At 34.0% G+C, this 25,487-nt stretch overlaps 2 protein-coding genes across 10 annotated transcripts in view; one reads left to right on the top strand and one right to left on the bottom strand.

Moving 5' to 3' along the window:
- Positions 1-18,183, bottom strand: part of LOC105213758 (frequenin-1) — a 151,139-nt gene extending 132,956 nt beyond the window's left edge. For 2 of the 6 annotated variants that reach the window (XM_054231830.1, XM_054231831.1), the window contains exon 1: positions 17,997-18,183. The gene's annotated coding sequence lies outside the window, so the exon portion shown is untranslated. Of the gene's footprint in view, positions 1-15,124; positions 15,371-15,733; positions 16,934-16,968; positions 17,653-17,882 lie in introns of those variants that run through there. The other 4 variants (XM_054231827.1, XM_054231826.1, XM_054231828.1 and 1 more) reach the window with 4 other exon arrangements.
- The window catches only part of LOC105213749 (chymotrypsin-elastase inhibitor ixodidin-like), a 344,198-nt gene that overhangs the window by 100,644 nt on the left and 218,067 nt on the right, over positions 1-25,487 (top strand). The gene's annotated exons all lie outside the window — the stretch shown is intronic.

Here is a 25,487-nt window from a genome sequence, read left to right as displayed (position 1 = left end):
TCTGTGACTTCTCATTTTGTTTATGATTATAGCGCTTCTTATCTACCGCGTACTTACATGGTTGTCAGTACTTCCAAGTCAATGGTCTCAGAATTGTATATATTTATAAAGATAGATATCTAAGAAAGCCAAACCTACAATTAGGGTCAACTCAAAACTAAAATTATTTGGTTGGAAATAACTGTTTCGAAACGGAAGTATGACATAAGATAAACATATGTTGGATTGTTTTACAATTTCCATATCCCATCATTTCCGCTTTTTCCATGTCCTTCATTAAGCTTCTGCGAAGTTACTTATGATATATATCGTCCCAACAAAATTTTTTTTCTGTGACAGTTTAAATCGGAATTTCAGGATTTTCGCCAAGAACTGTTAGTTTTCCGAGTCACCAGAGGAATCAATTCAGTTTCTCAGATTTTTTAATATAAACATTGAATCAATAATCAGAGCAATAGTTGGGAGTTTCTAAATAAATTAGTTCGCCCTTCTTCCTTTGAAAGTTCCGTAAGAAAACAGAAACCTTGGACTTTCAATTACTATGATTACAGTTATGTTACCCGTAACAGTGGGGCATCTCTTAAACCCTTTTTACCAGCGAGTTTATTTATTTTTATGTAGCAAGAGATTTATTTTTGGAGATTAATCGGTTGTAAACCCAATGTAGCTCTCACATCGTTCTAAAATTTGACAAATTTTACGGTATTTACTTGGACACATTACTTCCTTCATAAGCTTGTTTTAACGTTTTAAAAGTAGTCAGGATTTTCAAAAATATTTCGTTAAGTGTAATTTCTTAAAAATATTCTCTGAAAATTTTAAGTGGATCCGATAATTACTTTTCGAGTTATTCGAAAAATAACAAAAAGCGCTCGGGCACTCCAAAACGCTCGGGTGAAACTTGAAATGCCTTTTTTTTTTTCAAAACTATGTTTTTTGAACTGGTGACAACTGTAACTCGAAAACCGCTCAGTAGACTTTAATGATCCGGAGCCGGATCGAAGATTTTTTGTTTTTCAAAAATTTCGATTTTTTATGACCAATTAACTGTTTTCCCGAAAATCTAGAAAACAATGTCCGAAGCCGCCATTTTGTTAATTTTTGAAGAAAAAAGAAAAAAACCTTCTAGCCGGCCCAGGATTATCTAATCATAAAACTAGTTTTTCTCATCCGATTGATTTTAGATAAATCTCCAAGGACTTATGATTGTCACCGCAAAGAAAAAGTTTGGAAATTACAATTTTTTTTTAATTTTCGTGACTTCAAGTCAAAACATTGGGCTTTCACTTGGTTTTTTTGGATTCCGACCATTGCCAGTGAAAAACAAAATATTATATGTAAACCCACTCTGAGAGCAAATATCAACTTGTAACAATATAGTTAAACACTCGTATTCTTCTATTGAAAGTTTGATTCGTCATCCATATTATAAAAACATGGTAAAATCTGTTGAAAAACCATTACCACTCTTTCAACTCTTTCGATGACTTTGTTTTCCTTGACTAAAATTAAAAGTTTTGGTTACATAGCATTCCCATGACGTCATATTAGCAAGGATAGAATATATAAGATTAGTGTATAAACCACCACAAACCCAAGATTTATGGTTTCTCAACATCGTTGACCGTGTGTTATATATATCGCTTATGGAAGCAGATAACCTACAACAATCATATTGAAAACATCTCTTAGAGAGAAATTACTTAATTATATTCTCTATATGAGTGATTTCCTCTCATAATTCTAATTTATATAGAGTATTATTTCTATATCTAATATATCTTAAAGACTAAACAACATATTCAATATTCTCACATCATCACTCGGCTAACAAAATTTGATGAATTATAAGCATTTTAGAAGTAATATAAATTAACCTTGGCCATAAGAAGTACACAGAAAATCGATATTCAAATTAGTGCACCAAAGAGTATGAGCATTTCAATTTTTTTGTGCAATAAAAATCAACACTTGAATATAAAGTATGTTTATAAAATACACAATGCAAATAACTTGAAAGCAGCAAAGCAAAAGTAAAGCACTAAAGTTGAAGAAGAATTGCCTGTGTGTGCGGACTAATGAACAAAAACAACAATTCAAATGGAAGGGGGTGGCTGGAAATATATTCATATATATACATACAGGCATGCTTGTCGAAAATGTGTGGTAACATTTGGCCTTTCTTCTGATTTAATGTTTTGAGAAAGAAGTAATTTGAAGTGGCAGAAATTTGTGTAATCATTCTTTGTACATATGTACATATGTACCGTCGTACAAGTGTAATTAATTTAAGTATACTTTTACGTATAAACATTTTGCATTTCAAACTATTTGCGGTGGCAATGAAAATTAAATTAATCACTTTGCCAAACAATAAAAAAGCAACAACAACATATAATATTAACATCAAAAACGTGTATGGGAAACACAAACATAAGTTGCAAGAATACACATATGTACATATGTATATACATTAATAGCTGCACTGTGAGGAATTAGAACTGACTTTCGTAAGAAGAAATCATTTAAAGACAGCATATAAAGGTCCATATGATACTAACTTTGAAAGTTTTTTGTGGGCTTCTCGATGGGCTAGTGTCATATGACATACTTGAAAACTCAATATAAATTATATGTAAATATAAAAGATGAATTTATCCTTCAGTTGTGTGATTGTAATTAAGAAACGCTGGTTGATCCAAGTAAAACTCAAGTTTTCGGTTAAAATTGAACGAAATTGTTACTTTCCTCACCATCTAGATATGATATTATTTCCTTGCTGTGTCACACCCTGGATTAAACTTCTCTAAGGTAGGCATACTAACAGTACTTCTTCTTCTCCTTGACTGGCGTAGACACCGCTTACGCGGTTATAGCCGAGTCCACAACAGCGCGCCACGCATCTCTCCTTTTGGCAGTTTGGCGCCAATTGGTAATACCAAGTGAAGACAGATCCTTCTCCACCTGGTCCTTCCGTCGGAGTGTACTAACAGTACATGAAACAGTATTTCAGTAGATATGTATATTAAGCAAAAAAATAATGAGACTGTCTGACATCATAATCTGGTCAATAGTTTATTTCAATTAAAATAGTGAAACGATACTATTCAACGTCGAGCGACATCTTCCGTAACTTCCATTCAGCTCAGCTGAAGTGCATCGGTATGTTCCGAAGCTCAGAATATAAAATACCAATCTTATCCTAAGGACCCCAGTTGCAAACCGTAGACCTAAGACAATCCGGTCATCGAACTAGCTATGAGAAACTACACTTGTTTTCATAATGAAGTTCTCAAGATAAAGACTCCTGTCTCCAAACCGAGAACTCACTGAAAAGACAAAAATTTAATAGGAACGTCGACAAATGTTCTCGGTTTCATTCCCTTAACGAGTATACTAAAATTTGACTAATTTATGACCCTCAAGTAATGTAATAAAGTAGTTAATACCAAAGAATATAACGGCACCATAAGAAGGTTGTTATCGAAATCTGACCGAAACAGATAAATAACTAACTAAGGAGGTGCATATTTGGATGTAATAGTTATGTGAAAGTGGGCATGGCCCCACGCCCTACTAACTTTTTTGTACATATCTCGTAAAATACTAAAGCTATATCAACCAAACTCTCTAGAGTCATTTCCTTTACGTACTTCTTAGTCTAAAAATGGAGGAAATCGGATTATAACCACGCCTACCTCCCATATAAAGATTACCTTGAAAACTACTGAAAAAGCTTTAATTAAGTAAGGAAAGGCCCAGAAACCTTAAATTTCATTATAAAGATTTGAAATGGGTGTGGTTCTGCCCACTTATTGGTCAAAACCCATATTTCCGAAACTACTCGACCAATTTTAATGAAATTCGGTTCGTAATAATTCCTGGGCATAGTTTGAAAATGGAAGAAATCGGTTCACAACCACACCTACTTTCCTTATACCACAACTTTGAAGCCAATCTGATTCATTCACTTAGCAATTTATAAATGAAGCACCAGTGAAGATATCAGAACAATACTTTGCCATCCACCCATCTTAACATCACCGAAATCGGACTATAACCTTTTAAGGCCCCAGATACCGAGCATGTGGATCTCAGGGCTCGAGGCAAATTTTTTATCGAAAATATAGGTAAATCTCATATAAATTTAGAGAAGACGTTTTCCTTATAATAGTGTGGCTCTGTGTCAAAATTGGACTAAATCGGGTCAAATCTTCCCGTAGGTTCTAAATGGACTTTATCCAAATTGTGAGTTATTTTAATAAGAATAAATAAATAACTTGCGTTCGGTTTAAAATGTTCGGTTAAACCCGAACTTAGCCCTTACTTACTTGTTAATAGAAAATCTTTTGTAAACCCGAACTCTATATTATCATTTCACTCAGTGTACCCAAAACTTGTTTTATATTTCCCAATACAAAAATTCAAAAAAGTTAATACATATTATGGCCGATTTTATGCTTAAACCACACACATTTCTTCGCACAAAGGCTTTAAATTTTTGTGATTTTCCCACCTTAATACATGCGAGCTTGTTTACTTGCGTGCGCACGTACACACATAAATGTACAAATAAATATTTATTTAAAACTAATCGTGAAAATTGCGGGTCAAAGCGAAACAATAAAAAAAACGAGAAGAAGTTGTAAAAAATTGTCTGAAATAAAATCGGCATTTTTTTCACTTCGCTAAAACAATAAAAATATAGACTGTAAAAAATGGCAATAAAAGCGCCAATACAAAGAGAACATGGAGAAAAAGTGTATAAAATATTTTTATAGTGCGGCAACGAGTGGTAATTGCCAATAGCTCAGGGCACTGGCTAATTGCTACACCAGGTTGCTAGGCGGGCGGCCAGTGAGTTTCGCCAGCAGCAACAGTCATTTCAATTACCAGGGGAGAGAGAGGCGGCATTGAAGCAAACGCTAAAATAAACAAGAAGAAATAAGCCATAATTGCCAATATTCACTTACATATATACATACTCGTTTCTATGAAGAACAATGCTGCAAAAACGAAAAACACCGGTGGAGGGAGGGCATTAAATGTAAACAAACAATGACCTCATTTAAACAGGCTCGTACAATTTTAGCCAAATCTCAATGGTCGGTGTGCCGGGTAAATGTGCGTTGGGGAGAATTAATATAAAGCAATATTTATCGGTCAGTTATTTGACGTATGTATTATTGGTACAAAATTATACGCTGGAATAATGAGTTCAATGCCAAAAGACAGTCGTCATTATGTAATGATTTTCCAGCAGCTCGCTTGTGATTAATTCTAATTCTAATTCTAATTCTAACTAAAAATACCTGAACTTTACAAGTATCTACATTACATACTCAGTATCGCGTATTTTCGTTAAAGCTCAACTCTAATCAACCCCAATACAGAGTCAAGCTACTAAAGAAAGAAATATATTTTTGAAAGATTTCCGAAATACTCAGAAAGTTCTCGAGTTCCCACAATAAATTATAGCCAACAGATTCCTTGAAGATGTGTCGTCAATAATCATACTTATACCCACCAGTTAATTCGTAAATTAAGATTCGCTTTAATATCAAGTGGTTCCTCATAGCTGACGACTTTGTAAGGAAGTATGACATATTAATTTAGTACTGAGTTATACAGTTATTTAATTGGAGACTATACCTCTTGCTGATCGTGGAAAATATCTACATGTTCTAAACCTACCTCAAAAAATTACTGTATTCGAAAAGAATCGCCATAAGAAACATGTTTTTAGATATTAGTCGTTACTAGGTTAGAACTTAGGTCCTGCTCAGTGGTAGCGCATATCCCTGACGACCACATCACAGTAGTAGGAATCTGTATTGAACGTCAGAATAGGACTAGTGTTACTAGTTAGTGGCACTAGGGACCTCTAATAGCCTTAATGAAATTTGAAGAGGTTAAGCGATTAAAACTGACTAATGACCTTCATGGGTTTTTGAAACTATTACTAAGATCCGTGATCAAATACTTTCAAGATGGCAACTTTAAATAATTGGAACTGGGATATTTCCTAGAAAATTTAATTTCAATTTTTAAAATCATCATATATAGTATATGAGGAGCGACGCAATTCCTGAACCAATTTCACTCATTTGCACCATCAAGGTACACTATATACAAGAGTAGACGCTCACTTAATTTTGCCAAGATATCTTGCATATTAACCGATATATGCGGATAAAGCCCACCGTATTTTTGAAAAACCTATAATTATGTATCTGGGAGCTAGGGGAAGTTATGACCCGATTTTAATTATTTTTGGTAAAGAGACACACTATTAGAAGAAAAAGATTCCCTCTGAATTATAATAAAATATCTGACAGACTTACCGATATTTTCTTCTTTGTGTTCGATATCAGGGATCTTGAAATGTTATAGTCCGATTTCGACAATTTTTCCACAAGTGAAGCCACAGATAAAGTATTTGTTTAAAGTTTTATTCCGCTGTCTTCATCGTTACCTTGTGTATACATTATAAAGTGAAGGAATCAGATGGAATTCAAAATTGAGTTAAATGGGAAGTAAGTGTGGTTGTAAACCGATTTCGCCCTTATTTTATCCGTTTCATTAGGCTGTCAAGAAAATATTACATACCGAATTTCATTAAAATCGGTCAAGTAGTTCCTATATGGTTTTCGACCCATAAGTGGGCGAAACCACGCCCACTTTTCATTTTCTGAATGAAGCTTCCCTCTGCAATTTCTCCTGTAAAATTTTATGTTTCTGATGTTTTCCGTTAGTGATTTAATGTACTTTTAGTAATTTTCAACCTAACCCTTGTATGGGAGGTGGGCGTGGTTATCATGCGATTTCAACAATTTGTATGGTGTGCAATGGGGTACGTAAGGGAAGTGACTGCAGAAAGATTGGTTTATATAGCTTTATTGATTTGCGAGATATATAAAAAAAACCTATTTAGGAACAGGGTTCCCACTCACTTAAAAAAAAATTACATCGAAATATGCTCCTTCCTAGAGCGATCTTTTGTACTAAATTTTATTTTCATAACTTTAGTTATACACATATATATGAAGATATATATTGTGTTATATATTTTCTTTACTCACTCATGATTGTTGCTGTTGTACAGGAAAATCAATATTTAATTTAATGTTTTCGAATAATTTAATCAATAGACTAATCTATTGAAATCCTATTTCGATTCAACCAAATCAAACATAAATACACACACATACAAAACCCCTTCAATTCCACTTTTCCTCTCGCCTAGAACAGTTGCTTTCCCACATAGTTAAATTTTTGTTTATTTTAATCATTAGCACTTGACAATTTAATTTGTGCAAATGCGCAACTCATCAAATCAAGCGAAATTTCCATAAACAAAATGTAAATCTTACACTTGACAACAAACTGCAACAACAACAACAATAAAGTAAAGTAGGCAAGCAATGTAGACAAGTCGCAAATGAATAGAGACTCTCCTCTACTTAATCAGCCACTTGCCAACACCCACAAAAGAAGCTGTAAGCAGCAAGTCAAACTTGTGTATGCCTCCTTTATGTCTGGCTACGCCTGCTTAGAAGCTTTTATTTGTTTGCCTCTTTTACTCTTTAACTTTTGCTCTTGGCGCTATTGTCAGCCACAGCTCGGCTTTTTTGGTGCCCAACGTCAGATTACTCATTTCGCGACCGTTTCTATAGTCACAACTTGACACATACAAACAATGAAAATGAATTTATTTTGCCGAAAATGCTCACCACTTCATTTTAATTAAACAATAAGAGCTACTCATAAATCTCCATAAATGCCTGACGCGGCTGTACTATATTGTTTGTTTGCTAAATGTAAACACACTCACGGACTTTAGCATCTGTAGATACCCTGTTGGAAATACAAATAATTGTAAATGAACTAATATTAACCACAAGTGCAACTGGTTAGCCGAATACATATTTTTAACATGAGAGGCTTCGGATTTCGGTCCGAAATTTAGCAATCTAACAACGTTTTAATATAGGGTGTATGCTCAGAAACTATTCTAGATTCTAGTCTTTCGGTAGAAGTTTTCGAAAGTACTGCCTAACTAAAGTAAGTGGTCATGCCTACCATATCAAGTTTTCCCAAAATATTTTATACGTTTTGTTGGAGTCTTGTAAGTTTTAGATCTGTTCGACTTCAGGCCTGAAGTTCTTGTGTATTATTGTGTACTGTTCCTTTTATTTTTCATCGTATATAGGAAAATAGTTATGACATTCCTTATAGAGAAACTCAAAATATTTTAGTTTATGAAATTGAATTTAATTTTTGTAAATTTTTGCAAGTTCAACGTTGATTTTTAAAATGGTTTCCTCGATTAGTGTTCTCTACTAAAATTTGTTAGGTTTGAGATCAGAGCTTTTTATGTAGGCTCTACTATATACGTCCGTTGATACAATGAGCTACTTATGCAAGACGGGTTTGGACTCTTATTGATTTCTTTCTGTGGTTAAATAAAGATAAGTTTGAATAGTTTAAATTGGTATATACAACCCTGTAGGAAACTCAGTCAAGATTTGATCTTATTAAGGGTTAAGAGTAGTCAGAAACACGAAAAAATTAGAATTTTCAGTATCTTTTTTTTTGCTATTTTGCTTTCATGTTATTTTACAAAAGTAAAAATATGGCATTATTACACAATGCTTTGACTTGACGTCACGAAATTTTGAAAGAAACAAATTATAATTTCCAAAGTTATAGCTGTTTGTGTTGACTCAGTTCCAAAAAAACGTCTTTGTGGTGACAATCATAAGTCCTTGGAGATTTATCTAAAATCAATCGGATAAGAAAAATAAGTTTTATAAATAGATAATCCTGGGCGGGATCGAAGCTTTTTTTCAAAACAAAATGGTGGCCTCAGAAAAAAATCGGCAGTTAATTGGTCTTAAAAAATTGAAATTTTTGAAAAACAAAAAAGCTTCGCCCAGGACCAGGGCCCAGAAACAGACTACTGAGCGGTTCACGAATTACAGTTGTGGCCTGTTCAAAAAACATAGTTTTGAGAAAAATGCATTTAAAGGTTCACACTGGCATTTTGGAGTGCCCGAGCGCTCTTTGTTATTTGTCGAATAACTCAAAAGGTAATTATCGGATCAACTTTAAGTTTTCAGAGAATATTTTTAAGAAACTACATATATGAAAACGCAAAAAAAACACACAAAAAATGATTTTTTGAAAATCCTGACTACCCCTAACGCCTTAAGAGCAGAAAGTCATCAATTTTATGTAGACTCAATATTGTAGAAAAAGTCTGTTGATACAATGAGCTGCCTTTCCGAGACGAGTTTTGCCTCTTATCGATTTGTTTCTGTGGTAAAATAAGGATAAGTTTGCATAGTATAATCTGGTATACTCACCCTGTGGGAAGCTCAGTCAAGATTTGGTCTCATTAAAAGATATAGCGATTTACAATGGAATCGAATAAAAAGTACTCGAATAATGAACTATGGTTAGGCTTTCTCCTCTTGGAAAGGATTGGGTCTCTTAACAAAGACTACGAAGACCAGAACGGACAGGAGTCCACTTTCGCATAAGTTTTTTTTTTTTTTTTTTGATAGACACTTGAAATGATGTTTTTCGGTCCAATAGGGTTCCTTTTTCATAAGCTGTATGTCTTGTAGTACCTGGAACATTTTAGGTCTTAGACGTTTGATATGGAAATATATGGAATAATTTGTCTACAACGCTCACCACTATGGGATGTGCTTATTCCATCTCAATACTAATAAAATATGCATTTTTAATATTTACCTCATCAACAATTTGTGCGAAGAGTACTCTGTAAGTTGTTCGAAGAGAAGTTGAGTTTAGGGTCTTTGTACGAAATTTTGTAAAAGAGTACAGTACATTAATGCCAAACACATGTGTTTACTTTGACAGCTAGTTTGACAGTCTTTGACACTTTTTAAAAGTTCCCATTATATATGTATTATACATATATGAACTATGAACTTTATTCGAGCAAATTTAACTTACAGTTTAAATTCGCAGAAGTCTATTGAGTCTTAGGTTGGGAGTATTTCTGACTAAAGTGATTGCCACTTCATAGTTAGTATGAGTAATCTTAAAGTTCAACAGAAATGTATATCACTCTCCCTTATGCTTCAAGCAACGTTTTTGACGACAATTCTATGGTATACATGTGTATGAGACATGCTGACGCTGACGAAAATTTTAAGAAAAAAATGTTAACAGATTTTCTAAAAACAAAAACGATACATGTGTCAAATAATTTTGCAGCCGAAATCAAGACTGTACTGAGAGATAGGGCAGCTTTTGCCAAAGTTCGTAAGAAGAAGCAACTATTTTTTCTGCTGATGTGTGCACTTTCGTTGTTTATGTTTTTAGAGGCCAGCAACAAGAAAAGCGCCACAAATGAAAATATTATATTTTATATATGTATATTAATATATATATACATACATATAAAAAAAACAACACTAAAGCAGGAGAATTCAATATAGTATCTATCGAAACTACTAAATCTGTGTGTACTCATGTCATGGCACCAGTGTTCACCAATAAGCCAGGTTATCCATTATAATCCAGGGTAGTAGTAGCAATACAAAAGGGCTTGAGAAAGGGTAACTTTATATGTAAATCTGCAAGTATTCAATATGTGTATGATAATGGCCTGAAATAAACATACTGGCACACATATACTTACATAACAATACATTAAATCGACCAGCGCAGCTCCTAGGGGTTTAGGTAACTAAAATAAATAGGTAACTCATATGTATGTGGGAGACGTGTGTGTGCGGAAATGATTATAAGATAAGCGCACTTAAGGCAGTTTCGAGGCAACTTGCCAGTTGGACAGCGATATTTCTTTCACGTAGCATAAGGCTAGTTTAGCAGCATGGCTATTAGTGTTATCAACAGCAGGACCAACGCTATGTCCGCAACGACATCAACATCATCTTCATCATCAGGCTGAAAATGCTGCCAAGTCGATTGCAGATTGGTGATTACTGGTGCTCTACTGGCCAAAGTCATCAACTGAGTCAGTTAACAATGAGCTCAACTCAAGTTGCTCAACTGAAGTCAAGCGAGAAAAAGCATAAGGTTGCAGAAAACAACGCCAACAACAAATGTATTTAGGCGCTCATATGTATGCAATATTATATTATATATAAACAGCCAGCTTTAAGCGTACCCATTATGGTTTGCCATTTTGTTTTTTTTTTTGTATGACCCGCCTAGTTAAGGTTTTATATAAAACAAAAAACCCGGTAAAATAAAAAAAACTCAGCTTTAATACTACATACGTCCATACTAATGGTTAACAGTAAACATATGTAATGACTCTATTGCGCTACTTGCATGTGCCCATGTGTTTGCCGAGGCAAGTAAGAGCACCTAATTGTACACAATGGTAAACTTCTATGTAACTTCCTACTGACGTTTCCTTTCAACACTTCCTTGTGACCGACCATAGCTACGCTAGGCAATTATTGTTGGCCCTGTCATTTGCTGGTTTGCACAAATTTACGCAAAGTCTTGTGCAAAGTTGTGGCAAATGTTTAATGTTACGCAAATATATGTATACTCTGTGTGTATTAAGAACGTTCTTAAAGTTGTGGAAATTGTTTACAGAGATATGGGATTTAAGTGTATTTAAGTGTAGTCGGCATCGACTTTGTAACAAATTTTCGAAGTATTTTTAATTTATGTGGAGACCAGTTCTTTAACTTGGTGGGTGTATATGGTACAAATAATAAATTTAAAGGGCAGACTCATAGTGAATTCGCAATCGCAGATAATAAACTACTCAATACCAATAAATATGACTCCAAAGGAAGTATAGTAAAATAAATTAAAACATAAATGCCGATTAGAACTGAATATGCTTTGTCCAAGCAGTAAAAATCTATAATACATAGAGTCAATATCCAAAACTATTTGAAGAATCTGTATCTGTATTACGAAAAATAAAACGGCTTTTTAATTTCACTTCCGATGCTTATAGAGATCTAAGTCAATCGGAATACTTGACCGATAACACTCTGAGATGGATCAATGAAATCGTCGATGTTGTTCGGGATACGTAGTGCAAATTATAAATTCTCCAATTTCGAAAGTGTTTCATCTTAGATCTGCTGTTGAAGACAGAGGTGATGATTCGCATTGGCCAGAATTAGTTTTCAATCAAGTAAACCAGAATGTAGGTTTCTTCATTTTGCTTCATTAAATGCAACAATTCTACCGATATAGCCTTAGAACCCTTAATAGTTAAACAGATAAAACCAAAGATACGTGTTAACAGTGTGATTAAAGAGTGTGTTGAGATAGTTTAGTTCATTATATTTCCTGTTAAACCAAACCTAAAGAAAAAAACTTCCTGTATATTACTCAATTGAAGAGATAATTAAGGGATGGACAATGAATGATATAATATATAAGTTTTTAGTTTAATATTAAAGTTTAAATTAAGGGCAACCCTCATTTATATACATGAAAACCCAATTACAACAAGAAACATACACATTTCGTTAATAAACACTGTGTAAGTAAATACCAATTGGGTATAAATATATTTACTGGGATTTTGTGCGACTTCAAGGTCACAAATAAAATTTCATATTAAGCAATGCCCAGTACGAGTTGCAAGAAACATATTAAGAAAGAAATACACAATGCATTAGTACAAAATTAATTTATATAATGTAAATGAAAGAAAAAAATGTAAGGAAGTGCTAAGTTCGAGCGCACCCGGCCTTAAATACTTTTACTATTTGTAGAGATTAAAGGCCAACAGATATATTTGCTTACAAGCCTATATATACTCTTTGTCTAGCCTTACTTAGTATTCGAAACATTCTTTTTAAAATTTATCAGGACTATGAAACCAATATATTCTACATAGTATAGATGATGATTAGGGGATTAGGGGAAGGAAAGAAAATTCCATAAATTTTTCATAAGATTTTGTCAAGATATCTCACTTACCACAGACGTATGTATAAAATATAGAAGGTATAAAGCTATTCGGCATATTACACTCGGTCTATTGAAACTATGGATACGTAATAAGTATCTCATATAATTTATGATGAAGCGCTTTCGATTCTTACATAAGCGACGGCATATATCAGAAGAACTTTTTCTTAAGGGATCTACTTCAATGTCTTTGTTAATGTCTCGACTATATTCCATAAAAAGGAATAATTATAATAATATATATGGTTTCATTTATGAAATGTTGATCTTCGAAATCAAATTTGGTTCAAATCGGTCCAGTGCACAGTGATTTCGCGCATAGGCCAAAAATCAAAAAAAAAATTATAACAAAATATCTCAACTAAAGGGGAAATTCATTGTGGTTAGTCGAATATTTATGGGTTAAAACCAGTTTATGGTTGACCAATTCCAAAGAAATTCGGTTCCTAATACTTTTTTGGCATTTTTATACTCTCGCAACAAATGTTGCTAAAGAGAGTATTATAGTTTTGTTCACCTAACGGTTGTTTGTAACACCCAAAACTAAACGAGTTAGATATAAGGTTATATATACCAAAGTGATCAGGGTGAAGAGTGGAGTTCAAATCCGAATGTCTGTCTGTCCGTCCGTCCGTCCGTTCGTCTGTGCAAGCTGTAACTTGAGTAAAAATTAAGATATCTTGATGAAACTTGGCACACTTATTTCTTGGCACCATAGGAAGGTTGCTTTCGAAAATGAGCAAAATCGGACCACTGCCACGCCCACAAAATGGCGAAAACCGAAAACACATAAAGTGCCATAACTAAGCCATAAATAAAGCTATGGAAATAAAATTTGGTATGAAGGATCGCACTATGAAGGGGCATATTTGGATGTAATTTTTTTTGGGAAGTGGGCGTGGCCCCGCCCCCAAATCGGTTTTTGTACATATCTCGCAAACCAATAGAGCTATATAAACCAAACTTTCTGCAGTCTTTTTTTTTTGGCCACTTCCTAATACAGTCCAAAAATGAAAGAAATCGGATCATAACCACGCCCACCTCCCATACAAAAGTTCTGTATATATATGTATAGAAGTAGGCGGGCGGCAGTTAACCACGCATTTTTCCCTCAATATATTAATATCTCAGTTATTACAATAAAATGAAAGTGTTTAAAACCGAAAATAACAAAATTATTATAACTTGCCCCGATCGTTCCTATGGGAGCTATAGGATATAGTGGCACGATGTGGCCAATTTTTTATAATATATTTAGAAAGTTTTTCTGCATTCAATGACATTTTCAGTCATGTCCATCGATGAATTTTTGAACTGATTCATTTGTAAACCGATCACTTAATCCTAATAAAATATTGTTGGGCTATTTAAGTGTCTGGGCTAACAAATTGTCTAAAAATTAGGTTCATATGGAGCAGTTTTTGGGACCTTTTATCTTGAATACTACAAAATTCAGTAAACAAAATAAAACTGTAAACATGCTATTTTCTAATTGGATATAATAAAATGTATAATTTTTCCGCTTTAACCGACAAAACTGCAATTTTTATAAACATATATTTTGTAGTCTCCACATTATCGTTTATGACTATATATTAAACAATTCAGATGTAGAAGCAAAGCGTTTCAATAGAAAAATTGCAGTAAATCTGAAAACTAGAAAACTAAACAGAATGCCTCAAAGCAATGCAGCCGGTCAGCTGGCAAAGCGCAAACGCCTGCATACATGAGTGCACGCACAAACTCACATATAAACATTCATATGAACATCAAAGTGGGAACCCAAATAAATGTGGGCCGCTTGTAATAGGACGGCCAGTGAGCCCCAGGGATTGCATTCGTCATGCGAGTATAATATTATTAGTGTACAGCCAACAATGCAAAAAGCATGCCGCAGACAATTTACTTACTTTCATATATACATATGTATAACAATATATGCCTCACATTTGATAGTCTACTAAGTAAACGCTGATTTCTTTATTATAAAGTAAACACAGGCCGCATTCAAGGAAAAATAAGAAACAAAAAAATCACCGAAACAAGTACAAATATAAATAAATGTGTGGCTATGACGCGGCAACCGCAAATCTGTAGCTGCCACAATAGCCACTAGCCACTAGCTAGCATGCGCTGAAATTCGAAAAATTTGATTTCGCATGAAACTCACCTCGATTGATTTTTATTTCATTCCAAATTTTGCGCTGCTTTATTATTGTTATTTTTGCTGTTGTAGTGTTCGCTTATGCCCAATGCAAGTGGTAAACAATGCGTGAAAAGCACGATTCGCCACTACTTTGTTTACACACACACATACACACCCACGCACAATATGTGTTTATGGGTATGCTAATGGCTTATACCTTCTTTAGTGCGCTGATGTATTTATGGCTGTTTCTATTTGTATTGAAGTTACCTGTAAACAATTCATGTTATTTATATTAAACGCTTATTTTCGTTTTCATCGATGAACACATCACAAGGTTGTCTTTGTATTTTTTTGTTTTAATTTTCAGTTACTTAAAACCACGATGGAAATTTTTGATTTGCATTTATAATATTATATGGAATTTTACTCATTTAATTGTAGATTTATTTACAGAAATTTAGAAGCGTGTTTTAAATTAAATAAAATTTGTAAATGCATCTTCCTTAATTATTTTTTTTATAATCGATCAAACAAATGTCTTAAGTTAAGGCGATCAGCATAATGAAATTGAAATATACTGGCAAAGATCTGTGAAGCTTTGGAAATTATAACAAAAATATATTTACTTACATTTACCCTTCCACCTTTTTGTCTTTTGAATTTCGGGGTTATGTATAAAGCGATATAGAGTTCGTATCTGGCAATACTTATACTACATTTTTGAAAGGTCTTGACATAATCTACAAAACGGCGCTACGCATGATTAGCTTGGATATTGCGTTCAACAGTTATAGACGTGTAAACATGGAGTTCACAAACGACGAAATTCGCGCTATTTTAAAGTTTTCCTTCGATAAAGAGAAATCCGCTAGAGAAACGTTCAGTGAGATGAATGGTGTTTTTGGGGGATGGTACTCTATCGCTTCGAACTGCGAATGAATGACGATTCAGATCGGGTGAAAACGACACCATGGATAAGCCAGCCGGCGGAAGACCTATGACGACGAATACCGATCGAATCACGGAAAACATCAAGTTAGACTGGCATGTGTCATCTCGTGAGATCGCCCAGGAGATGGGAGTTAGTCACCAAACCATTTTAAACCATCTGCGGAAGGCTGGATACACGTACGACAAGCGAAACGGGCCGGTGAATCGTCCCAAACAGTGGCCAAGACGGGATTGACGGCCAGAAAGGTTTTACTGTGTGTTTGGTGGGATTGGTAGGGATTCATCCACTATGAGCTGCCCTCAAATGGCAAGACGCTTAATTCTACCATCAGAACAACTGGACCGCTTGAAGATCGACCAGAAGCGTCCATAATTGGCCAACATGAAGGGTGTAGTGTTCCACCAGAACCACGCCAGACCACACACTTCGTTGATGACTCTTGAGAAGCTACGGGAACTCGGATGCGAGATTTTATCGCAGTGATCACCACCTGCTCCTATCCATGGCGAAAGCCCTTGGTGGTGAAAGGTTGACCTCAAAAGGGGCTTGTGAAAAGTGGCTGTCCGTGACCTTCGCAAATAAGGGCAAATGGGGGCTTCTACAAGGGGGGTATTATGAAATTGTCGTCCCGTCTAGATGGGAATAGATTATCGAACGAAACGGCGCATATTTTTATCTAAATCGGATCACTGTAATACTTTTTATAAAGAATTGAATAAAGAGCAAAAAAGCGGAGGGGAAATATTTGCCAACCTATCTACCTTATCTAGTCCATTTTCCAATAATATAATTCCATGGAACATAATTCTTCACTAGAATTCTAATGTCCATAACTCTCCTATGAGATTGAGAATTTCAATCGGCTTGGATCAAAGTTTGGAAAGTGGACTAGATATACCTGCGCATTACTTACTGGTACTGAGGCTTGGGATCAAGTCTGACGCTAGTTGCCAAAGCTGTTTGGAGGAAGGCGAAGAGGAATCGTCCAAGCATTTAATCCTTCAATGACCGACATTCGCCAGACTTAGGTTAAAGCACCTCGGTAGGCATTTCTTCGACGTACCCAGCGAAGTGACTGGAATCGACATTAGCCGACTTAAGAACTTCATTATAGAGTCCAAGCTAGTGAGCCGTTTGGAGTTTTCTGGGTATCACAATGGACAATCGAATCTGTTTAAGTGCATCTGCGGAGATCTGCCTCTTAACCTAACCCACTGACAACTTATTTGAGAATTTTCTATAAAAAACATGTTAAAATTGTTTCCAAACTTTTGCTTATCATAATCTGTTCTCCTCTCTCAGAGAGACTGTAATCTGTCGTCAAATTCTATAGGTAAAAGTGGCTTCAAATTCTTATTAAACAGAAACAATCAAACATGTCTTTAAATTACGACAAATGAAGTATTAATAAATTTAGTGAGACCGAAAATATGTCAAAAGATCAATAAATTCGACATATACAGAAATTCATAAATATATACCGAATATTTTGTGAAAAATATAGTATAACCTATTAAAACAATAAGTAATAACACAAGGATTCGACATTTTCTTCTACTTAAACCTTTCCTGATTGTAAATATACTCGATTCTTTTAGAGATTCAAATGTATAAGAAGTATGCTTATATTTGCAATAAATACACTTAATAGTTCAAAATCTCATAAAACATGTTTCAGTGAAGACTAAAATCTTTACTTTTTTCTACTTTCGCAAACTCATCAAAAATGAACCCCACAGATCGTTCCAATTAATTAACTTCCCGCCTATGTCCACTCACAAATCAAATCACTGGTACATACATACATTTGATCGTCAATAAACCCACAATTTACATAAGTATCTGCACACAGGCGTCTATATTTGTATGTTTTTTCACAGTAATTATGTTAATAAATTGAACGTTTGTTTTAATAAAAAAATATTTATTTTTGAAAATTACACGTGATTAATTTGAAAAATGTTCCGCCACGAGAAACTTCGCTGTGCGACGCACACCGCCTTTGAGCGCAAACAAATTGGCAACTAAACGCGAACTGAACGGCAAATGTGTATTGAATTGCGATCTCAGCGGTATCGAGCGCGCCGCTGTACGCGCAGCATGAGCAATTTGGCCAACAAAACACAACAACACACAGTCAGCGGCAAACGTAGAACAACATCGGACACGTTGTGCGCGGTGAGTGAGCGAAAACATCCTCTGCTCGTAAGATCAGCAAGAAAACCACTGGCGATTCTATGCACGAAAGATACACATACAAATGTTCTTAAGTACTATGTGTGAAATCGCAATGCAGGAAAGTAATTGTAAATAAAGAGGATGAAGAGCACCCTATTGGAAATTGCTTTGGTGTTATCTGGGTTGATCATGAGGGAATGTACCCAAAATCAGCTATACTATATAAATAAAAAAGATTAAGTTGAGATGGAATGGAACTTTGGAGTTGCAAAGATCTTTAATCCATTAAAGAGATCTAGAACAAGAGAATATCCGATTTCATCAGTTTTTAGAAGTAAGATTCTTACGTACTATATGCGAAATCGCAATGCAGGAAAATAATTGTAAATAAAGAGGATGAAGAGCACCCTATTGGAAATTGCTTTGGTGTTATCTGGTTGATCATAAGGAAGCAACTAAAATCTCCATACTATATAAATATAAAAAGGTTAAGTTTAGAAAGAATGGACCTTTGGAAAGAACTTTAATCGCAATGCTTTATAAAAAGTGTTACAGTGATCGGATTTAGTTCAAATATGCGCCGTTTCGTTCGATAAACTGTTTCCATCTAGACGGCAACATCATAATACCACCCTCGTAGCAGCCCCTCCTTATTTGCGAAGAACTCAGACAGCTAATTTTCACAATCCTCTTTTCAGTTCAACTTTACACCACCATGGATAGGAACAAGTGGTAATCACTTGGCGCTATGTCCGGGCTATATGGTGGATGCGATAAAACCTCCCATCCGAGCTCCCGTAGCTTCTGACGAGTCAACAACGAAGTGTGTGGGCTGTCGTTGTCCTTGTGTGAACACCACACCCTTTCTGTTGGCCAATTCTGGACGCTTCTGCTCGATCACCTGCTTCAAGCGGTCGAGTTGTTCACAGTAGATGGTAGAAATAAGCGTCTGGCCATATGAGAGCAGCTCATAGTGGATGATTCCCTTCCAATCCAACCAAACACACAGCAAAACCTTTCTGGCCGTCAATCACGGCTTGGCCACTGTTTTGAATGATTCACCGGTCTTCGTCCACGACCGTTTTCGCTTAATATGTCGTATGGTCGTATGTGATCCATTTTTCGTCGCCAATCACCATCCGTTTTAAAATGGGTAGAGTTCGTTCCGTTTCAGCAGCATATCGCAGGCGTTGATATATATGCGATATAACTACCATCCTAAAGAGTGGACGAGTCTTTTCAAACTGAAGAGCTGCCCTCTATACTGTTTCTAAAATTATTGATACTTTATGTCGTCTAGATGGTTGCAGCAGAACTGTGAAACTAGTACATTATTTGAAAGTTAAGGCCGAATATGATAGAAAAATGGTGGAAAACGGACTACACCAACTGGATAGTTTCCTAAAGACTCAGGTGCGATCATCATTGGGCCGAAAATATGTTCCAGTATTCATCAGAAGTTTTGCAAAACAAAGCAATAATATAGCAAGTATTCATTCATTTATTTTACTCCGTTTTATTTGAAACATTACTGTTTCTGAATTAGAAATCTATAAAAAAAGAAGCTAAATACTATAAATAGATAAAACATACAATTTAATATGCTATAATTAAAATATTTCTAAAGTTTCGTATACAATAAATATTTGTAAGATTATTCTTTTTTCATTTTTCCCAATTTCAACTCAATTTCACAATCTTTTTTATAACGCATGCAAACAAATATTCTTTAGTTCATATTCTCATAAAAATCGCAATTTTTTTGTTAAATCCAATGAATATTTGTTTATTTCAAATAAACATTATCTAGCAATTATAATAAATAAAAATTGAATTGCCAGCAATTATACAACCCACGGACGCTCAACAACAATTTATCGTTATTAGCTAGCGAATTTTGAATACGCATTACAGCATGCAAGCACATACATATCAAAATCAAGTCTTTAATATAAATATATACCTACCTATATATTCGTATGAATATATCCATCTATGCACTCATATTGGATACTTATGACTTAGTCATACACAGCGATTTTATAGTCTATAAGTTTATGTTTTAAGTGCGCACGTAATTGTTGCTAGAGTATACAGTTGCGAATGAATGAGCAGAAATCTTAAGTAGAAAATTAAATTTCAAGTATAAATATTTACTTTATACATTATAGTATGGGAAATACTCGTACAAAAGCTAAAAGAGTTTTGGAAAAATTAAAAATGCATTATTTCAAGATTTTTTAACAATATATACCAAAAGTTCGTATCTCATTGTTATTATTGAACAAGTAAGGAAGGGCTAAGTTCGGGTGTAAACGAACATTTTATACTCTCACAATTTATTTATTTAACTTAATTGATATTATATAACACACAATTTGACCCACATGACGAATAATATATATTGTATAAAGTCCATTGAAAGTTGGAAACCATAATATTAGGTGAGAAGCACCGAGGTACTCGTGTTCGATATATGGGGCCTTAAAAACCTATGGTCCGATTTCGGCGATTTTTAGAATGGGGCTGCCACACTATTAACATAGTATTTGTACAAAGTGCTGCACCGATATCTTCACTAGTACTTACTTTATATATTGTAAAGTAAACGATTCAGATCGTCTTCAAAGTTCTGGTATATAGGAAGTAGGCGAGGTTGTGAAGCGATTTGGCCTATTTTCACAACATATCATTGGGATGTAAGGAAACTATTACAAACCAAGTTTCATTGAAATCGGAGGAGTAGTTCCTGAGATATGGTTTTTGACCCATAAGTGGGCGATGCCACGCCCATTTTCCATTTTGTAGAAAAATTTGAAAGCAGCTTCCATCTGCCATTTCTTATGGGAAATTTGGTGTTTCTGGCGTTTTTCATTAGTGAGTTAACTCACTTTTAGTAATTTTTTACCGAACTTTTGTATGGGAGGTGGGCGTGGTTATTATCCGATTTCAACTGATTTCATGGTGTGTGGTGGGGTACGTAAGAGAACTGACTGCAGAAAGTTTGGTTTATATAGCTTTATTGGTTTGCGAGATATATACAAATAACCGGTTTGGAGACGGGGCCACGCCCACTTTTCAAAAAAAATTACATCCAAATATGCCCCTTCCTAGTGCGATCCTCTGTTCCAAATTTTATTTTTATAACTTTATTTATGGCTTAGTTATGACACTTTTTGTGTTTTCGGTTTTCGCCATTTTGTGGGCGTGGCAGTGGTCCGATTTTGCCCACTTTCGAAAGCAACCCTCTCACGGTCCCAAGGAACGTGTGTTCCAAGTTTCATCAAGTATCTCACTTTTTACACAAGTTATCCGTTGCACGGAGGGACGGACAGACTGTCATTCGGATTTTGACTCGTCTCGTCACCCTGATCATTTTGATATATATAACCCTATATCTAACACGTTTAGTTTTATGACTTACAAACAACCGTTATGTGAACAAAACTATAATACTCTCTTAGAAACTTTTGTTGCGAGAGTATAAACATATGCTGTTAGGTCTGTGTAACGCGGGGTTGCTATACTGTAAGGGGCCAAAGTTTTTTGTAAAAAAATTTTCGAACCGCCATAACTTTAAAACTAATGAACAGATTTTAAAACACCATGTGACTTTTTTGTACAGAATTTCTCAAACTTTGAAACTGTATATCGTAAAAATTTTTAAAATTAATATTTCATAGCAAAAAATGAAAAAAAAAAATTTTTTTTGGAATTTTTAACCCTTTATGCCCCCTTCGATTTTTTTCGAAAATATCTTAAAATGTTCCTTATTTCATCACCTTTTTACCCCCCAAAGGGAATTTTGGGACAGCAATATTTGTATGAGCTACAAATAAAAAACCAACTCAGAACATGGTGAAAAATCATTGATTTATGCCCTATTATTATCTGCAATTAGCGTAACCCAGGATTAACGACGTGGGCGTAGCAGACATTTAATCCCTTATTGTTTTTTTATTTTTTAATATTTTATTTTTAATTTTTTTGAATTTTTCAAATTTTTAAGTTTTTTTTATTTATTTGGTTTTTTATTTAAAATTATTACGTTGATTAGATTCAAGTTTTATTGTCTCATTGTTGATATAGAAAGTAAATCATCTCATGATATTTATAATTCTTAAGGGGTTAGGGTTAGATAGAGACACGAAAAAATTAGAATTTTCGGTAATTTTTTTGCTATTAAATCATGTTATTTTACAAAAGTAATAATATGGCTTTATTGCACAATGTTGACAAAAAAAAATTAATTCCCCAAGTTATAGCTGTTTGTGTTGGCTCAGTTCCAAAAAAGGTCCTTGCGGTGACAATCATATGACCTTGGAGATTCATCTAAAATCAATCGGATAAGAAAAATGACTTTCAGAAATAGATAATCCTGGTCGAAGCTTATTGTTTTGGTGGCCTCAGGAAATTTTTTTCTGGATTTTTGGAAAAAAAATCAACAGTTATTTGGTCTTAAAAAATCAAAATTTTTGAAATACAAAAAAAGCTTCGCTCAGTCCCAGGAATATTATATATTCTAAAAGCTGTATAAATTTCATTAAAATCTACTGAGCGATTTTCGAGTTACAGTTGTCACCAATTCAAAAAACATAGTTTTGAGAAAAACGCATTTACAGTTTCATCCGAGCGTGTTGCAGTGCCCGAGCGCTCTTTGTTATTTGTCGAATAACTCGAAAGTAATTATTGGATCAACTTCAAATTTTCAGACAATATTTTTAAGATATTACACTTAACGCAAAAAAAAAAATGATAACCCCTTTAAAAAAATAATATATAATCCATAAACGAAAACTACTTATAACTTTATATAATTATAACTATATAACAAAATAATAAATTTGATTATATGACTAATATATTTTCTTTCTGTTATTTTCAGGTAAGATTTGAATAACATTTTTTCGTATTAAAAATATTTATTTCAAACTCCTCAGTATCGCCAGGTAAAAAGAGAATAAAGTTAAATTTGAAATTTAAAATTCTTAAAGTAGTTTAAATATTTCTGTGTAAATTATGCAATTTTCTTCTATAAAGGACGACAAGAAATAAAAGCCAATTCACACGGCATTTCTACGAGAATAGTTCGCTAAGTACTTGTCCTACACTTGTCTGAAAAATACATTCTCCAAAGTAGGCTTCTGTGATAATAAGACGAAGAGAAGAGTCCACAAATTTTTGCTTTGAAAAGAAAAATAAATTTTGGGCACAATTTTCGACCAAAAGAGTTATAAGTCGTCGGAAATTTGAACCGGTCACATAACGGCATTGTAATTGAGCTCAGATATTGGCAAATATTGTTCTGATCGCATGGGTACACTAGTTGTATGGAGTAGACAAAAACCAGACGTATCGCGTATATAGTTCTCATATATGAGTAATGTATTCATGGTGGATATAATAAACTTGGTATTTTGAAAATCGTAAACTCTTGAGATCATATACACAAAAAAATCGTTGATTTTTGCCATGTTATATTCCGCTGTACCCGTTTTGGAGCTAAATATGCAACGACGAATATCGAATAGCTGGTTTTTAACGATTTTGGAGTCACCGACCAATGTTCCAGACCTTTTATTGGTCTAAAACTAGAGGATATGCCTGCTGCTGCATGCAAGAAAACAATCTTTCGAATGGTATTTAGACAGTAGAAGTTTACGAGAATGTACCATACGATATTAACCATTTCTTGCGATAGTTGTTGTGAGGCTAAGTACTTACCCACCACCCTCGTGTTTCTAATATTTTCAAATTTTTAGAGTCAACCGTAGAACTATGAAATTAAAATTGAATTGCATGAAGGGCGAAAATTAAGATTTATGACTTCAAATAGTTTTTGATGATCTACTCAATTTTAATATACTTTATACTTGCGTATCTTAGTTTTTACAGGAACATATTTACATATACATATACTTACCACCAATATTCTAAAATAATTCTTATATATATATATATATTCATTTTGTTATTTTTCATTTTATTAAATCCTTTTCCATAAAAGACAAATTATTCATGTTGTGACAGTTGCAAATAGCTTTTTGCTGTCAGAGACAATTTACACAAGTAATTGCTCACAATGCGTGAAGAGCTTCCATTAGCACATGTGTATGAATGTGAAAGCCTAAATTTGTTTCACTTTCTTTAAGGAATAATTATTTTATTTCAGTTTTGATTTTATTTTTGTTGTTGTGAATTTGCAATACATAAATCTTTGGTAGCTAACCAAGCATTCAAATTAAAATAAATACGGAAGTCAGATCGGAAGATATGTTAAAACATACTGATGTGCTATGTGAAATTACATATAAAAGTGTCTGCTGCTCAAAAGTAATTTCCTAAGTAAAGAAGACTGATTCAAACATACATTTACCGTGTACATGAATGTCTATTACGTTCTCGTATATGCGTATACATATCTATATATTATATATGTATTCACTGCTCGCTTATCCAACTGACCGTAGCCATTGTTTGGCCACAAACTTGTTTCTTTTGTTTGTTATTGTTTCTGTTGTTTTTTGTTTGTCCTTGTTTGTTAGTTTGGCTTGTTGTTTGTGGCTTTTAATCTTTTCATGTAGGAAAAGTTTCAGAAAAACTTATCGCAAATAACGGTCGACAGTTAAGACATTGTTCGGAGGTGGTGACAAAAACAGTCATGCCAACTTTCTAATTTATATGAATGCGCCGCTTTCTAATTTATACTTGTAGCTTTGTATGTGGTGATATGCAGGTGCTTTGGTAAAGGGCTATTCCTTCGGAGGTATGACTGTTTGTATGAATATATTTAGTAGTCTTAATTGTAATCTGAGGCAATGTGAAAAGAATTTGTTTGAATGAAAACAGGAATAAATAATTTTGCATTAATATCGCCTTATTGAGTAGAGTATGTTTTAGAAAAAAAAGGAAGAATTATAACGTATTCGAGAAAAGCGAGATGTAGACCTAAAACGTTCAATCTTTCCTTAATTCATCAGAGATGGACATATCTTTTTAATATTTTTTTTCTTTTTTATATTCTTCAATATATTTGTTGACAATTTTTAATTTGTTTAAAGTTTTAGCAAAATATCGGTAACGTAATATAACTAAGTTCACAAGAGCAGAACCCATCCATTCTGACGGATAAATTTTTGATTCAAACAGGTAACACCTCACTAGAAATCATTGACCTCGCTTAAGGTAAATGTAAAGAAAAAACGGGATCCCGAAATTTCGGGAGGAAACATTATTTATACAACCCAGTTTTAA

The sequence above is a fragment of the Zeugodacus cucurbitae genome, chromosome 5 (assembly GCF_028554725.1).
Source record: "Zeugodacus cucurbitae isolate PBARC_wt_2022May chromosome 5, idZeuCucr1.2, whole genome shotgun sequence".
In the NCBI taxonomy this organism is placed as follows: domain Eukaryota; kingdom Metazoa; phylum Arthropoda; class Insecta; order Diptera; family Tephritidae; genus Zeugodacus; species Zeugodacus cucurbitae.
This window is presented reverse-complemented; position numbering and strand designations above follow the sequence as displayed.